Below are 13,915 nucleotides of genomic sequence, written 5' to 3'. Positions count from 1 at the left end.
ATACTTAGTTCGAAACAAAAGTTTTGTGGGAAATTTAAAACTTTTAATTTTTGTCTAATTTCGACAGAATTTGTTCAAAAATCATAGAATTTTTATTGATATAATGAATGCTCTCTCAACTTTTAATTTATTTATTTAAAAAGCAGAATTTTTTCCTTTAAATTTAACAGTGTTTTAAGATATAAAATTGTATTATAATTCTTATGCGTGTATTTGCCTTTCTTCGTCTGTTCAAGCTAGGCAAAAAAGTTTAAGTGCAGAGATTGGAAACATATATATAATATCTGAATGAAAAAAAATTATTTAAGTGATAGATAACTTACTGCATATTATATACCGGATGTCTTCTCTTATCATGGCCCAGTCACTAATTTTTAAACCATTAGAAATAAACATATATTCCATTTAGGAATACACAAAATTGAGGAAAAAAATTGTATTTTATGTTGTTTAAGTCTATAAATGTGTTGCTTTAAAAATTCTCTAAATCTAACTTTTTATATAGTCCCCCGGTCCGTCAAACATAGTAAACTTTTCTTGACACTGTCACTTTTAAAGAAAAAATGCATTTTTCAGCGACTCAAACTGATCGATTTATAGTTCTTTAATCTAAATCAAGATGGTATACAGATTTATTTAAGGAACAATTTTACAAAGCAATACAACAATGAATAATTTTAATTCGCAAATGATGGCTCAAAATCTCTCTCGAGATAACGAATTAGCTGTAAAATTTGTCTAGAATAGTGATTTTCAACGTTTCTCGTAAGTCAATCAGTTTTAATTGCAGAATTGATTTTGTTTGTTTGTAAGTTTTTGAGAAATATATTTCTTGAGTCAAATGGCATAAAATATGATACTGTTTCTAATAGCCTTACAATTGTTCTGTTTATTGTATACATAAACACTCCTAATAGAATCGAATTCTATCATATTGTGCAGGTTGAGGTTCGAACTCGCAACGTTAGGGTTCGTAGCCGAGTAACATAGCCACTAGACAAAAGTGTACACTCTTCTCCGGAAGTTGTTTAACTGGCTTATAATGTTACCACCACAATATCATAATGTTATTAAAAGTGTAATTGGTAGGATAATATATTATATAATTGCATAATCTATTATCTAATTTCGCAATAAAGGAGCTTCGCTTTCTTAATCCAAATGTAAACTGTATAGATAATAAACCGAATCTTTCTTTCTTAGCTTTCAACAGAGGGAAAAAAGCGTGCAATTAATACGTTGGTTGACGCGTGTGTCTCCTGTGATTCACGCCTTCTGTCTAATTAGATGGCTCCTTCGCTACTGCAATTATGAGATAAGGAAGAAGAGGTCATCTAATTAAATAAATGGTCCAAATCAGGGATGTATAAAATATTCGATGAAACGCTGAAATCGGTTTGAATTTTATTGCAATAATGAAAACTGTTGTTGAAAATCATGCTAATATTTTGCTGATACTAATTTTTTAAAAATTGCATGATAATTAAATCGGTATCTTTTAAAAGACAATTTTTTTTAATATAAAAAAAATAACGTGCTGGTTTTTAAGAAATTGTTTTTTGAAATTATCACAAAAAAATAATTAACTTTCAAAATGCGTTTTTTTTTAATGAACTTCTACCAATCTGACATTTCCTTTTATTATAACTTTTTCTGATACTTGTCAGCTTATTTAGAATTACTGTATTTTCTTTTTGTTTTCGAAAAAGTAAAAAGAATATTATGAAAACTCAACAGCAAATATAATATCAACTGTTTGAAGAATTGCCTTCTTTTTTTTTTTTTTTTTGAAATGTATGCTCAATAATCTATAGACCGCTTTTGATTTTTTGAAATTACCTTTAAAAATTTTTATGGCTATTTAATTCTAGCAAAAGTATGAGAAAAATAGAGCATTACAATAAAAGAAGAAAGGGGTACATTGCAAATACTGTGTCATTTATTTTGCCGTTAACCTAGAACAAATTTCCTGTTTTAACCTTCCATATTTCTTTCGTATACAGTTTTTCCTTAGATTTGATTCATGGAAAACTAACACCATTTGTTCAGACATGCTTATTATTTACACATTATATTTGCATGAACTTTCACGCCGTTTTCAGCGAGTATTTTTTTATTTTTCATTTCATTTCTAACATGATTTTCAATTCCATAGCTTGGTTTTTGGGACTTAACATTTCATGAAATTCTTGGGTATTTCCAAATCCATTAGGAATAATTTATTGAACATTAAAGTTTATTATCTTTTCGTTTTGGGGTTTTGTTTTGTATATCGATCATGTCGGGTGAAATGTTTCATTTTTTTTTATAATTATTTGAAATTATTTTTGTTGAATTTTTATCGTTTTAGGAAATGTTTAGATATTATTCCTGGCGTTTCCTGATGTCCTTGGTGAATGTGGCCAATATTCTAATGACCTATATTATAAGTGTAGCAAATGGTCGAATGAAAAATTTATCTAAAATATTTTTTTTGGGAAAAAAAAAAAACTTCTTTATTTATCATTGTTTTATATAACGACTTACCTAAAATGTGTATCGAATTATAAAATATATAATTTAAATCGACTTTCTACCTTCGACCATTATCCATTCGACCATTTTATTAATATTATTAATTTAGTGATGTCAACCCTCTTAAACGAACAGATTAGGCAAACTTGAACCTCACAATTAAAGAAAGTGCTATTTTTAATTATATTTGCCCAAAGTATACATTATTTTAAACTGTATAATCACAGAGCAATTTAACTGGCATGCTATGCTTTCAAAGTGGCGATTGAAATTGGCGAAATCAGTTCTGTTATTGCAGCTGGGACCCTTGTTAGGGTTTTATTTTGTGATGTATCTCAAAATGGAGAGGGGTAGGTAACTATTGATGATGTATTTAAATGTCACGAGCTTTCAAATGAAATAAAAATGGACGTTACTGATACAGTAACTCGGCATGAGAGATTCTGTCATAGTATTCACGAAAATACAGTGAAATAGTATTTATAAATTCTTTCGAAAGTGGAGGGTGAGAGGTCAAGCGACCATTAGTGGTAAATCTAAACGCCAAAAGTTTCAAAAATAATAATAATAGAAATTGGCTGGGGGGGGGAGGCTGTTTCTTTTGTTTTTGAAGAAAACTGAGATGCAGTACCTTCGATCCATGCATACGAAAGTACAGACGATCCAAAATTTATATAGAACTTCAATTTTAAAATCAAATTACCCATATGTCAAGAAAGAAAGGATCCATATGTCAAAGTGTGGTTATCGTGTTATATTTGAGCATCTGGACAGACAGACTTCCTCTAAGCGAATTCTGCTCAAAATTTGATAGAAATCTACGAATTTAGTACGAAGACTGTATGACAATTAAATCTCGAAATCTAGATCAAAGCGTTTTTGAGTTATCTTTGTCACAGATAAACTTGCGACCGTTTTCTAAAAATGTGTTTTCCGAACTCAGGAAAGTCTGAAACGTGGAGAGTCGACAAAATCTCGATGTCGAATTTTTCGACGATTGCTGTATTTTCTCTGTATTACGCATATGAGAAAGTAAAAATCGAATTTGCATTTAGGACGCCTTATTTTTAACCGTTTGGAACCAAACTTTTACACAAAACTACAGTTTTAGAAACAAGAGTACATTTCAGATAGCGAAGTCATTGCATATTTGAGTTATTACGTTTACTTATGTGCGAATGTACAGACCGACAGATTATAAAACCCTTTGACTGATTTGGTTTCAAAATTTCATATGGCTTTATTCTTTAAATGATGAAACTGTGTACCAAATTATGCTTATCTAGCTTTATTTTATTTATTTGGCATTTTGTTGTTATTATTCGTTTGCCCCCCCCCCCTCAGGATGAGAATGAGAAGATGATGGTTGGTTCTCGCCCCCCTGATGGGTACAGAAATGAGGGAATGGCTACCTCCTATCGATGATGGGACGTGCTTCCTAAAGGGAGGGTTGTACTGTGGTCCTTAGAACTCAACCTTAATGCCCGCTGCTGTCGCGATGATCTGGTCAATTAAATTTAAACCGAAGGTCTTAATTATGCTGGGCGGAGTATCCAGTGTTGGTATCCTTCGTTTGCACTCAGTAAGACTTAACTTCCTCTAAATAGTTTTCATTAAGAATTTGATAGAAATATACAAAGTTGATGTAGACACCGAATTTTCTCCATTTAGCTCAAAGCATTTTTCAGTCATCTTATTTCAAGACAGACTTAATTTTAAAAGTATGCTTTTCAGACTCGGGTAGATCTGAAACATAAAGATTCGTCAAAATCTCGGGTTCAAATTTTTTTTAACGAGTACAATACTTTCTCTTCATATATATAAGGGGTGTTCAAATGAAAAGGTACGAAACGACACTGTGGGTATAAATGAAGACTTTATTCAAAGTATACACCATAGGCCTGAGCACAACGATCCCATTGATTAACGAGCCGAAGGATTCCTTTTTTCCCAGAATTCCTGCGGCTGTGACGAGATCCAGTGCTTCACCGCGTCCCTGAGTTCGCCGTCCAAGGTCCACTACTTGTTGGATTCCTCGAGCACAGAAGAACCATGTGAGACATTCCGAAAACTGCGCAGGTCCATCAAGAACAAAAGACCGGGACTACTCACGGACGACGTGGTTCTGCTCCAAGACGCGCGTCCACACATCTCCAGAGCCACACACGCGGAACTAGCCAAATTCAAGTGGGGGCAGCTCGACCATCCGCCCTACAGCCCGGACATGTCGCCCTGCGATTTTTATGTGTGTGGTCCCTTGAAAAAACACCTGAAAAGGGAAGCGCTTCAACTCGGACGGCGAACTTAAGGACGCAGTGAAGGACTGGGTTTCGTCACGGACACAGGAATTCTGGGAATAAGTAATCCTTCGGCTCGTTAATCAAGGGGATTGTTGTGCTCAGGTCTGTAGTATACTTTGAATAAAGTCTTTATTTATACCCACAGTGTCGTTTCGTACCTTTTCATTTGAACACCCCTTGTATAAATCATATAAAGATAAATTTGGTCGATAAAAATAAATTTGGGTGGTAAGGCCTAAAACATCTTCACGCTACGATGTTTCTGATTAATGGTTCATTTTTATTTTTCTTACAACTTTTAGCTGGGTTTTTTTTCCCCCAATCCTTTTCACGCTGTTCCAAAATACGTTTTAAATTTGCAATTCTTTTATGTTCTCTGTTGCCATCTGTCTCCTGCAATTTCATTGAATTTATTTATTTCCCTCTAATCTACTTCCTCCTTTCCAAAACATATCATTCCCAAGTCGATAATGCATTTCTTTTTTTCTTACAACCATTGAGATTTTCATGATACTAGCAATTAAATTCCTATTAAGGTTGTCGGAGCTTGTCTAATTTAAAGTATTGGATCCTACTAGCTGCATGAATTAAACATTATAATGTCGCGTTTTGCTGTTTCTTAGGAGGATATTTTCATTTGGATGGGGAGGGGGTCATCACTTTAATTATTTCAAGCAGTGGGGATAATAGATTGCGACACCGACGGCAAATCTGTGGGTGACACCATTCTGTAATTCAATTCAATCTTAATCGAATGACAGAATAGTTTTTATTAGACTACTTTTGCGATGATGTCGCCATTTGTATAAAACTTGAAGACATTAGTCTGCTCTTCCCGGTATAATGAAGGACAAGGGTTGTTCTTTGTTTAATACCAAACTGATGTAAGGTTTAATTGATGTATATTTCAGAATTTAGGTCTGAATTTTGTTTCTACTCAACTATTATTTTGAAATTTTTGTTTTTAAATCTGATACTGATGCAATGAATGATAATTTTCGTTTCAGATTTTTTTTTTTTTCCTTGACTTTATAAAATTTTTAAAACACATTTTTCTTCCTTGAGGCGTATTTGTTGACTGAAAAAAGATCATTTATTATGGTTTCTTAGGTTTTGTATATAATTTCGAAGGCTGGTAATGGAGTTGATTCACATTCTTGTGAAAATTTTGTTACGTTAATTTCATTTCTGAAATTATTGCGTTTCTTGTAAAGAAAACTGACGTAATGCCATGGAAAGTGGTAATTCGTCCATTAGAGCTGTAGAGTTGCAGCCATTCCCTGACATTATTTTAAAAGCTCGTTCTTTCTTTTTAAATCTGTTTGATTATTTTTCCATTTTAGGAATTTGATTATGAATAAATAATAATGGAAAAAAAGTAATACAAAAAAATAAAGAAATCAAGCAAAAAATACGTAAACTGGTACTACACGGTTACCAGCCCCTGAAAGTATCAAAATTCTCTCAACATGCAATAGCTGAAACTGAAAAACAAAGTGGCGGCTAGACTGCTGTGAGTGCAGACCATTTGTGACCAACTTAGAATGCGGACAATTGCGTGATGCTTTTTTCCTTCCATGCAAGAATCGACTTTGTTCTCTTGGTTTGTTTTTCTCTTCTTCGTTAACTATTATTTGTTTTTAATTCTACTTCTTGTTTCTCTTATAGAAATTCATATCCTTTAATATACGTGTGTTTTTGTTCATTCGGTGTCACTTATTGCAAAAAGATGCGGTGGTGGTTCTTTAAAAGTGCTATTGAAAAATGTGCGATACTTAAAGGTAAATTTGTTTTTTTAAGAATTCCATGTAGAATTACATTCTATTTTTTAAAAGTATTACAATTTTTTTATGAAATAATTTTTGGAGCGCTTTACAGTTACTTTTCGCTGCGCAGTGTAAGGAAATGTTCTGTTTGATTTTGCATTTTTCAAATGATTATGTTCTCACTTAAATCGATTTCATAATCAAGCGAAGTCATTTGATGACATAAAAACAGTTTTGCATTATTAGCATTCAATATTGACAGTAAATACTCCCGCTTTTTCAGTGGGTATGGTAAGGATAAACACCTTAATATGGAGAGAGAAATTGTCATAAAAGTGAACAGATTCTTACTTTTCTGGCAATCACATAGCAGTGGCTGCACTTTGGTGACGGACGGACCATTAGGAGGAGTTGAACCATGGCCAGTAATGGCTATTAGGACTTCATCCTTTGGACAACATGCAATGTTTTATCCCTTAAACTCAATGGATTTCTGAGTTATCTGTTCAATGATAAACGGCATTACAAAAATGTATTTTTCAGATTCATGGAGATTTCAAACGACAAAAATATCAAGATCGATTTTTTTTTTTTTTTTTTTTTTTTTCCAGAAAATTGCAAAATTTTCTTTATGTATGCTTTACCTACGAAACAAGCGTGGTCTTCCCAAAACTTGCTCGTATACTTTCAAATAAAGGTGTTATCGTAGAAAATGTCTTGCATGGAATTCGAGTACAACAGTTAAAAAAATATTGACCTTTGGCGTTAATTTAGCATTTTTATTAAATCCATCGCGTCAACATTGGCGAGTAATTTGGCGATTTGTCAAGCGGTCAATAATGAACGAAAATCGAATTTGTGTTTTAGATGCGTTTTTCCTAACCGATTGAAACAAAAAGTTATACAAAACTGCACTGGTAGTAACAAAATCCGATATCATATTTGATATATTTAAGTCATTGCACGTCTAATTTTTCACGTTTACAAGTTAGATGTTAAATCTGTGCACCGAATTTTATATATCTCGCTCTCCTCGTTTTGTTGTTATCACATTAACTTATATTCGAATCGCCGGACAGACAGACTTTCTCTAAACGTATTTTGTTCAAAATTTGATAGAAAACTATAAAATCTGGTGTTAAGACCGTATACCAAATTTCATCCACGTAGCTGAAAGTGTTTTTGAGTTATCTTTGTCACAGATAGATGGACAGAAAAAGAGTCATTTTCCAAAAATGTGTTTTCGAAATCAGGCAGGTCTAAAACGTGGAGATTCATCCAAATCTCGAGTTCGAATTTTTTGACGATTTCTATGCATTATACTACGTATACGAAAAAAGAAAAAAAAGTAGTGCTGATTTTATTTTGAATAATGCTCATAGTCATTAAAATAACATTAACACCGCATCCTTAAAAAAAAAAAATTAACTACATTTTGTCCCGAAGTGATTGCTTTTCTACCTTAGACAGCAAAAAGAAAAAAAGTAATTTCTAACAATTAATCAGTTCTTCATTCCCCATCTGGAGCTGGCTGTGTGAACTATGGCCAAGTAATGAAATATCTGCTTGTTCTCCAATTTCCAAGCTTCATCACTATCCACACAGCCGTGATAAATTTTTATGAATTCCGTCAGGGCATCAGCCTGATCCACGTAATATATCGGTCAATCACACAGTCTGTCTTTAGACCAATGCAGCGGTGAAATCAAATCCATCCATTTATGTTTCGAATCATTGACAAACATGAAGAGAAGTAACATTAGAATTTGGGAACAAATATTGGGATGATGAATGAACAAATATAGGATATAGCTTTGAAAAGGATTACTGAAAGATAAACATACTAAAAAAACATTAGCAGGAATAGTTTCCCAGAAAATTTCTCGTGTAATCTTCAATAAATGTCTTATTTTTTTCCTCCTTGGACCTTAGTAAAGCTTAGAATAATGTAGCGAATAATAATTACAAAATACAGATCTTTAGCTTAAATCTAATATATTTTTCTAAATATATAGTACGAATATGTATTTTGGACGCTTTTTTCCGTCCAATTTAAAACAAAATTTGACAAAAAACTACAGTTGTAGTTACAAATTCACATACTAAATGTTATTGATTTAAGCCCTTACATTTATGAGTTATTGGGTTTACATGCATGCGAAGATATAGACCGGAAGATGATCAATTCTTTGACAGATTTAATTCAAAATTCGATGTGAATTTGCATCCTAGATATTAAGCCTGTGTACCAAATTTTACCTATTTAGCTCTTTATGTTTTGTAAATATAGAGTAGTAGTAATTCACTTTTATCCGAACAACCAGATAGACAGATTTATTCTGAATTGATCCAAGAAAAAAAAATTCCGTTCAAAATGTGCAGAAATCTACAAATTTGATCTTAAATTCATATGCCAAATTTCATCTGCCTAGCCTAAAGTTCTTTTGAGTTATCGAGTTCATAAAAAGACATGATGCCGAATATATGTTTTTTGAACTCTGGGGAAGTCTGAAATATGGATATTGGCCAAAATCTCCAATTGGAATTTTTTGACAATTTCAATACTTTCTCTATTCTTCATATACAAGAAGTTAATTATAAAAAAAATCAATTTTTTATATGAGATAAATTTCATTTTTATAGACTACACACTTAACTTTAGTATAATTTTTTAATCTAAATGTTGTTTCATCAAAACCATTTTTAACATGATGATGTTTATAGTTTAGAATACTAATTGCTATAAATAAATTATTAATAATTATTATTAATATTGATTCATGTATGGTTAAAAAAATGGATCAAAAACTTTACTGCGCACACCAAAGAAATTAGATTCAGCTATTAATTTTGCACGTCTTAACTTCCAGTTTACTAGATGCACACCAAGAAAATTATTATTCTTGCCATGAAGTAGAATTAAAATATCAAACTACATAGTATCTCTCAAAAAAATCCGCATTTAGAACATTATAAGTATATTTGATTTGCAACTAACTGGTCTAAAGGGATGACAGGGCAAACCAAATATGAAAAATACCGAAAGCCTGTAAATACTCACTTCCTTATCCACTCATACGATTAAAGCGACCCTTTTTTATACAAAAATCCACTCTTAATTATATTGTCTGACCACTTAGTAAATTTTTATTATGTATTTATCAGTACGTTTTAAAATTTTGTTTAAAAAAGTCCAGGAATGGAAATATTGAATAAATTGTATTATATCTAAAGTGATTGCTAGAAAGATAAAGTCAGATAAACTGTATTCATAAATATTTTTAAATAAACAAAATATTAATGTAAAATATAGACTTGATTTCAACATTTCTCATTTCATCTTTAAGATTTTTTTTTTTTTTTTTTTTTTTTTAACTAGACTGGTTTGTCAAGAATCTACTGTATTTATTGTCTGCTTAAATCCAGAACAAAAGCTGTCTCTGCTTTGTTGCTGTTTCTTCCTCGCTAATCAGTCCGGATTTAAATACTAATCCGTGATTTTGCATTTATAACTTGTTTAGTAATTTTTAAAATCTTTCGCTCTATTTTCCATCCTTTCGAGAATAGTTTCAACTGCAAGAGCTCTAAAACTGAAAGTCCGTGACCAAGTGGTTATACCATCATCAAAAACCTGTCTTAGAAACAAAAATTCTTATTTCATTTTCAGCGCTATTTCCCATTGTTTATCGGTTGAAACAAAACAATGCAATTCTTTTCGCTCCCTTCTTTCTCTGTTCGAGTGAAATTAAAAGTACGCATTCCAGTGGCGAAATTGTCTAAATCATGACGTCACAGCTTCCGTTGATGGCTGCCTACATCAATAGGGCTAAAAAAGAGAGGACTCTCTTTCTGAACACCACCCCTGTGGGTGGGTGAGATTTTGACCTCATTCGTTATGAAATCGAAAGAGGTAGTTTCGAAAGAAAAGCGGAGACGACGACCGGGAGCAGTGAAGTTGTTCCAGAAAAGTCGGCCACCGTAAAACGAAGTGAGAAATTCATCTTCTGACACTGAGCTGTTCATCAGAACGCCACGAAATACCGCTATCACGTGTCTTCTCGAGTTGCTTCACTTTTCACCGAGCTGTGTGAGACTTTTCACGTCCTCATTCCATAAAGTATCGTCTGCGCTCGAATTATCATTTTTTATTATTATTATTATTATTGCTTATGTGTTTTTTAGAAGATCCGTTCTTTCTGGCTTCTCTATGCTTGCTCGCAACTGTGACCTTAGGATTTGTGCATAGATGAGTTTCCCTCGTGATTTTATTATTTATTTGTGTGAAGAAGAAAATACAAATAAATAAATGGCTTGGCTTTTGCATCTTCTGCCATAAGCAGGTCAATAGGACGAGATAGTAATTTATTTCGTTATGGAAATGTATCAAAATGCTGTTGGACTTCATTCTAAAACAATGTTTTGTTTACTGAGATTTAATGAATATTCATCAAGGTTGTGAAAGCAATTTTTCAAATTCTATCTCATCATTTTATGTACCGGTTTCAAAACGTTTTTGAGTAAAACAGGCTCATAGCAAAGAAATAAAATTAATTTCACATTAATTATATTTTTGTTTCACGCTTTTTGCTCACGATCCCGGAAAACATTTTCTTAAAAATTCTCACCGGGAAATGGTTTGGTTTTGTATATCAATAGTTATAATTATACAAATATCTGACATAAGGGTTAATTCATTATTTTCACGAATTGCTGTTACCGGTTTCATTGGCTGTCAGTCGATGTTATAAACGTACTCCACCCAGATTTATTCTGTGGAGTATTAAAACTGTGTTTACCAAAAGTTACAGTACTTATAAAACCAAAAGAGTTTTTAAATGATTAATAAAATTTACATTAGAACGGGCTTTTATATTCTTCAATTTGTTTTTCACTTTTCTCAGTTATTTTAAGTTATAATCACCGCCAACGAGCCTCACGTCGTTATATTGTTAATGGTTTTTATAAAGGGAACATCAAAGGTTTCTCTGCTAATTTTAAAGGCTTTTACAGCGTATTTTATACAAAAAAAAAAGTAATGTAATTATGAAACTGTATTTTAATGTAGCAAAAATTTTCGATTTTTTTTTTTTTTTTTTTTCACTTTTTGCTGTTTAATCACCACCTGATCTTCACTTCATTGTGATATTAATGGTTTTATAAAGTTAACACCTTCTCTGCTAATTTTAAATAATTTTACAGCATTTTTTTTTACGGAAAAAGTAATTATGAAAATCTACTTTAATGTAACACAAACTTTTGAATTCTTTGATTTTTTTTTTTTCACTTTTTGCCGTTTAATCACCACCTGAGCTACACCTCATTATGATATTAATGGTTTTATAAAGTTAACATCTTCTTTGTTAATTTTGAATGATTTTACAGCATTTTTTTACGGAAAAAGTATTGTAATTATTTAAAAAAAAATTTAATTGGATGAATTTTGAAGATTTAAAGTTCTCACTTCTGAAAAAAAAAAAATATTTCAAGAAAATTTGTATTTTTAGTTCGAAATATTGAAGCTTTTGATAAAGCTTTAAAACTGATCTGTATTGTTACTATACAGCTTTATTCACTGTTGAATTTTGTGTTAAAATTTAATTAGCATAATTTGCAGGAAGAATGTCGATAAAAAATATATTACTATAATAGAAATGTTCTTTAAATAAATTAATTTAATTTGATTAATTTAAAGAAATTTAAAATAAAAGTCCTTTGTTCAATAATATCTTTTTCGTTTTTAAGTTTTTTTTTCTTTGGATATTTTAAATTTGCTCTTAATTATAATAATAATAACACATAAAAAATATATTTAAAATCATATTGCGTTTAAAGTATATTGTTGTAAAATCTATTTAAAATACTTTTTTAACTATCAAAGTAGAAAAAAAAAAAACTATACGGAAATAAAATTAGTTTCAAAAAATCACTGAGAAGTATTTAGTTTGAGTTTTACAGAGATATAAAAATAGATTTTTTTTTAAAAATTGAGAAATAGAAATAAAACTGATATTATTAAAAAAACTTATTTTAGAATTTTAAAGTTGCATGAAAATGGTCTTCGTGCAATAATATGCTAAACTGTTCTGGAGAAAGGTTAAAATTTTGCTTTATTTTTAATTAAAAGTGTATTTAATTTTTAAAAAACTTACTTATTGAACCTCTACTACACATCAACATCTCTCATGGTAGTTTTTCTATCCTGCAGAGTGGTTTGGAATATATATATATTTTTTTCTTTCTCATCAAAGTATGTCACACCAAACAATTCTCAGATAGCATGTCAGTCTATGAAATAGCTAACCTTAACCTGAATACAGAATCGGAAATGATAGAGTTTTTGTTGAAAAATTATTTCCGTAATAAATTAACAAATAAATATTTATTTTTCGTATTTCCCTGTTTCCGTTTCTTTATTTTACTGCAAAATTCAAGTTTTCATACCGGTTAATGATTCATATCTTATTCGGTATTTTAATCATTCACAAAATACCTTATTTTAAAATAACGCCCTCTCTTACAAAATTCCTAACTTCCTATATTCTCATGCATTTAGTATGCACTCGTTTATCAGCCTATTGTTTTAAAAAGACCCAATTAACGTCTTATAAACATTCCAAAATCTAAAATCTAACCTTTTTTTTTTTTAACTTAATAATATTATCTGTTATCGTTACGCCCATGATTCTATCTCCCTCGAACAATTCTCGTGAAATAAAAAGTGGACATTTCAAAAATTACTAAATGTGCACCAAAAGTGTAAATAAACTCTTTAAAGAAAAAAAAAGAATAACAGGGAGAGAAAGCCACTGACTTTCTTTTCTGTTCTCCCATTTCATTATTTGCGATAGGAGAACAAAAGAGTAAAAATAAAAGCAGACACACAAAAGCTTTAGTGGAAACAAAGACGAACGTTGGAACGCTCAGCAATGAAATATTTACCATCGACGATTCTACTTGGTAAAGTAAGCCAAGGACAAACGATTCTTATCTAGGTCGTAAGAAATTCTACTGGCCACCCCTTGCCAGTCCAGCTTTGGTCAAAAAATTCGACTGTTTGGGGAAAATCCGATGATTGCATTCCAGGCGTTCTTCCAAGTTTTATGAATGTTCTTTTTTTTTTTTTTTTTTTTTTTTAAATATGCATTTTGGCACGAGTTGGTGTTTTTTTTTCTCTGAGTCATTTTGAGTTGAAAGTGAAATTAAATGATGAAACTTTTTTGAGGTTTGATGAAAATGTTGTTGCATTACTTTACAAAAATGTAGTGATATGGTGCAAGATACAGCTGAAGGAATTTCTACTTTAATGCTGATATTGCTACAATTGTATGAGTTCAA

The sequence above is a fragment of the Argiope bruennichi genome, chromosome 7 (genome assembly GCF_947563725.1).
Source record: "Argiope bruennichi chromosome 7, qqArgBrue1.1, whole genome shotgun sequence".
Classification (NCBI taxonomy): Eukaryota; Metazoa; Arthropoda; class Arachnida; order Araneae; family Araneidae; genus Argiope; species Argiope bruennichi.
This window is presented reverse-complemented; position numbering follows the sequence as displayed.